Raw genomic sequence first — 5,000 nt, 5'->3', positions numbered from 1 at the left:
AAGACGAGCAACGCCCACCGTCGAACTGCGTTCGCTTGTTCCTTAGGGCCGACTGACCCATGTTCAACTGCTGTTCACATGGAACCCTTCTCCTCTTCGACCTTCAATGTTCTCATTTGAATATTTGCTACTACCACCAAGATCTGCACCGACGGCTGCTCCACGCGAGCTCTCGCTCGACGCTTCGACGCCTGCCGCCGCGGCCTTCCTACTCGTCGCGACATAGCGCCGTGGAACGGCCCGTGTCGTCGCGACGGCCGGGTATAGGCCCGACGCTCCAGCGCCATCCATTTTCAGGGCTGGTTGATTCGGCAGGTGAGTTGTTACACACTCCTTAGCGGATTCCGACTTCCATGGCCACCGTCCTGCTGTCTAGATCAACCAACACCTTTTGTGGGCTCTGATGAGCGACGCGTCGGGCGCCTTAACCCGGCGTTCGGTTCATCCCGCATCGCCAGTCCTGCTTACCAAGAGTGGCCCACTGGGCACTCGCATTCGAGGCGCCCGACTCCAATTAAGCGAGCCGGGCTTCTTACCAATTTAAAGTTTGAGAATAGGTTGAGGACGTTTCGTCCCCAAGGCCTCTAATCATTCGCTTTACCAGATAAAACTGCGACAAAGCGCCAGCTATCCTGAGGGAAACTTCGGAAGGAACCAGCTACTAGATGGTTCGATTAGTCTTTCGCCCCTATACCCAAATAGGACGATCGATTTGCACGTCAGAATCGCTACGGTCCTCCACCAGAGTTTCCTCTGGCTTCGACCTTCCCAGGCATAGTTCACCATCTTTCGGGTCCCAACATGGACGCTCTTGCGCGACCGCCCCGGCACAGCGGGTGCGATCGGCCGGTCGTGCGCCGGCGCCCGCACGGGGCTCCGGGTCCGACCTCGTTCGGCCAAAGGCCGCCTTCACTTTCATTTCGCCTGCGAGTCTCGAACCACTCGACGACTCGCGCTCATGTTAGACTCCTTGGTCCGTGTTTCAAGACGGGTCGGGAGGGTGGCCGACGTGGCCACGGACCCCGAGCGCGTCGACGGCGCGCCACCGAAGCGGCAGCCCGCCGAACACCGGCACTGCGTACAGTGCAGGCGAACGACAAGCCAGCCGAACGGCGACGGCCGCACACAGAGAGCGCGCGGCATCCTTTCCTCGATCCGCCGCCGGGCCGCACCGCCCGCGCGCTGTAACACCCCCGCCGGAGCGGAGGCCACCTTCGCGCGGGGACTTAGACCGACGGTAAACCGGTCGTGACCCGCGCCGGTCGCTAGTGCGCTGAGACGGTGCGCGAGCCGACTCGGCAGCGGCGCCTTAAGCGTCCGCGAACCGAGACGGCGCGCCCCCGCACCCAACTGAAAGCGAGCCGGCGACCTGACGGGCCCTCCCGTTTGCCTCTCAACGGTTTCACGTACTCTTGAACTCTCTCTTCAAAGTGCTTTTCAACTTTCCCTCACGGTACTTGTCCGCTATCGGTCTCGCGACCGTATTTAGTCTTAGGTGGAGTTTACCACCCGCTTTGGGCTGCATTCCCAAACAACCCGACTCCGAGAAGACCCGAAGCGGCCAAGGCAAGCGCCCCTATGGGCCTAACACCCGCCGTGGGACGAGGCCTCGATCAGAAGGACACCGGCGCTCGCCGTCAGCCGCACTGGGACTTCCGTACGTCACAACTCGGCGCGCTCGAAAAGCGCGCAGATTCGACGCTGGACTCTTCCCGGTTCACTCGCCGTTACTCAGGGAATCCCTGTTGGTTTCTTTTCCTCCGCTTAATAATATGCTTAAATTCAGCGGGTGCTCTCGCCTGAACTCAGGTCGTATGTGTCAAGCGGGCCGCTTCTTACACGGCCCGCTGGCATCGCAGGTCGTCGCCGCCGGCGCCGACCGAGCGCGTACCGTCGCCGCCTTGGCCCACGGTCGGTCTTGATCTCGTGACCGGACCGACCGACCTGGACCCGCCCCTCGAACGTAGTTGAACACGTCGAGGGGCCGGCGGTGTACGGGACACGCGGTCGCGCCGAGAAAGCTCGGCGACCGCTTCAACTTGGGGCGACGCCCGGCCGTCTTCGCAGAGGCCAGGCGACGGCCCTCGGGTGAGGACGAACGCGACCCTGAGGCAGACGCGGTCCCGGGATTGACCCGAGACCGCAATTCGCGTTCAGAAGGTCGACGTTCAATGTGTTCTGCAATTCACATTACTTCTCGCACTTGGCTGCGTCCTTCATCGACTCGCGAGCCGAGTGATCCACCGTTAAGAGTCGTCCTCGACGTTTCGCCCGGCGCCGAAGCGCGCGGACGTCACACTGTGGGATCGACCACAAAACCACCACCGACAACAACTGCACAAAAACACCAACAAACGGCGCCGAGCGACCGCCGGGCTGGGCCGGCGGCACATCGAGCGCGGTGCCCAGAAGCCACCATCGCACTCGGCTGCCTTGCTATGCCAACGTGTTACGCGTGTCGCACGGGGCAGAACCCCGATTGATGGCCGCCCTCTCGGCGGCACCCAAAGACAATTAAGTGCGCGGTCGGCCGGGGCCTACCACCACTTTCGGTAATGATCCTTCCGCAGGTTCACCTACGGAAACCTTGTTACGACTTTTACTTCCTCTAAATGATCAAGTTTGATCGTCTTCTCGACACGCCGACGCGGCCGTTGCCAGCCGCGACGGGGCCGATCCAAGGATCTCACTAAACCATTCAATCGGTAGTAGCGACGAGCGGTGTGTACAAAGGGCAGGGACGTAATCAACGCAAGTTGATGACTTGCGCTTACTGGGAATTCCTCGTTCAAGGGAAACAATTGCAAGTCCCTATCCCAATCACGAATGAGGTTCAACGGGTTACCCGGACCTTTCGGCCTAGGTTAGACACTCGCTGCTTCACTCAGTGTAGCGCGCGTGCGGCCCCGGACATCTAAGGGCATCACAGACCTGTTATTGCTCAATCTCGTGTGGCTAAACGCCACTAGTCCCTCTAAGAAGTTAGACGCCGACCGAGAAGGTCGCGTAACTATTTAGCATGCCAGAGTCTCGTTCGTTATCGGAATTAACCAGACAAATCGCTCCACCAACTAAGAACGGCCATGCACCACCACCCACAGAATCAAGAAAGAGCTCTCAATCTGTCAATCCTACCTGTGTCCGGGCCGGGTGAGTTTCCCCGTGTTGAGTCAAATTAAGCCGCAGGCTCCACTCCTGGTGGTGCCCTTCCGTCAATTCCTTTAAGTTTCAGCTTTGCAACCATACTTCCCCCGGAACCCAAAGACTTTGGTTTCCCGGAAGCTGCCGGAAAGGTCGTCATGGTAACGCCTCCCGATCGCTAGTTGGCATCGTTTATAGTCAGAACTAGGACGGTATCTGATCGTCTTCGAACCTCTGACTTTCGCTCTTGATTAAAGAAAACATTCTTGGCGAATGCTTTCGCAGTAGTTCGTCTTCCGCCGATCCAAGAATTTCACCTCTAACGGCAGAGTACGGACGCCCCCGTCTGTCCCTCTTAATCATTACCTCGTGCTCCGAAAACCAACAAAATAGAACCGAGGTCCTATTCCATTATTCCATGCAACACTATGCAGGCGAACAGCCTGCTTTGAACACTCTAATTTTTTCAAAGTAAACTTATCGGCCACCGCCGACACTCAGTCAAGAGCACCGACGGAGAACCGAAGGTGAGGCGAACGCAACCAGTGACACGCCTTGCGACGGACCGGCGGCGCTCGCCCAAAATCCAACTACGAGCTTTTCAACCGCAACAACTTTAGCATACACTGTTGGAGCTGGAATTACCGCGGCTGCTGGCACCAGACTTGCCCTCCAATGGATACTCGTTAAGAGTTTTAGGATGTACTCATTCCAATTACAGGGCCTCGTTAGAGTCCTGTATTGTTATTTTTCGTCACTACCTCCCCGTGTCGGGAATGGGTAATTTGCGCGCCTGCTGCCTTCCTTGGATGTGGTAGCCGTTTCTCAGGCTCCCTCTCCGGAATCGAACCCTGATTCCCCGTTACCCGTTATCACAAAGGTAGGCACGTAGCGTACCTTCGACAGTTGATAGGGCAGACACTTGAATGATACGTCGTCGGTGCAGAGACCGTACGATCCGCGTGGTTATCCAGAGTCATCAAACGTCACAGGACGAACCCGGTCGGTTTTGATCTGATAAAAGCGCGCCTCCCGAAGTCGGCGCTTAATGCATGTATTAGCTCTAGAATTACCACAGTTATCCACTTCGCTTACGAGACCAAATAAACCAGGACTGATTTAATGAGCCATTCGCAGTTTCGCTTTACGAGAACTCGTACTTGCACCTGCATGGCTTAATCTTTGAGACAAGCATATCACTACTGGCAGGATCAACCAGATAGCTGCGACAGCTGCGCTCGGCCCTTGCTGGGCCGCCCGGCGCGTGCTCGTCGCATTCGTTTAAGACCGAGGCGATCGCCTGCGGCCGTACTCAGCTTCGACAGTCGCTGGCCGCGACGTCCACGCTCTCGCCGGCAGTGCCAGGCGGAGCGATTTGCGTTTTTTCTTTGCTCGCCCTCTCTCGGGCTCGATCCATTCAGTTTCGCACAAACAAGAGCTCTGCCGGCCGCCTGCAGCGGTGCCCAAAACCCGGGCATAACAATGCGACCGTTCTGCTAGGCCGACAAGCGCTCAAGCCAGACGCTCGATCGAACGCCCCCTACATATTAGTCGAGACAACGGCTCGCTCATTAGCATCGCGTTTGTACTTTAACTTTTTTTGGCTCGGTTTCTTTCGACGCCGATGCCGGCGACGCAGCACTCTCTCGCCCGCCAGCCACCGAGAAAAGGGTGCGCTCCGACCGGCCCCGCACCGCTCTTTCTTGGCTCATTCGAAATTACTGTCTTTCGCTCTGACATGCCTTACCTAGGGTTAGGTTAGTATGCTTGCACGTTTGTACTTTAACTTTTTTCGGCTCGGCTTCTTTCGACGCCGATGCCGGCGACGCAGCACTCTCTCGCCCGCCAGCCACCGAGAA

General features: G+C 57.7%; 2 non-coding genes and 1 pseudogene across 2 annotated transcripts; all 3 read right to left on the bottom strand.

Moving 5' to 3' along the window:
* The window catches only part of LOC144420073 (large subunit ribosomal RNA), a 4,547-nt pseudogene extending 2,734 nt beyond the window's left edge, over nucleotides 1-1,813 (bottom strand).
* A 288-nt stretch (nucleotides 1,814-2,101) lies between these two features.
* LOC144420116 (5.8S ribosomal RNA) lies at nucleotides 2,102-2,255 on the bottom strand. The gene has a single exon (XR_013474475.1). It is a non-coding gene; the product is annotated as a 5.8S ribosomal RNA (ribosomal RNA).
* Nucleotides 2,256-2,553: 298 nt separating this feature from the next.
* LOC144420262 (small subunit ribosomal RNA) lies at nucleotides 2,554-4,363 on the bottom strand. Its single transcript, XR_013474615.1, has one exon. It is a non-coding gene; the product is annotated as a small subunit ribosomal RNA (ribosomal RNA).
* Between the last annotated feature and the right edge of the window lie 637 nt (nucleotides 4,364-5,000).

Source organism: Styela clava, chromosome 2 (assembly GCF_964204865.1).
Source record: "Styela clava chromosome 2, kaStyClav1.hap1.2, whole genome shotgun sequence".
In the NCBI taxonomy this organism is placed as follows: Eukaryota; Metazoa; Chordata; class Ascidiacea; order Stolidobranchia; family Styelidae; genus Styela; species Styela clava.
This window is presented reverse-complemented; position numbering and strand designations above follow the sequence as displayed.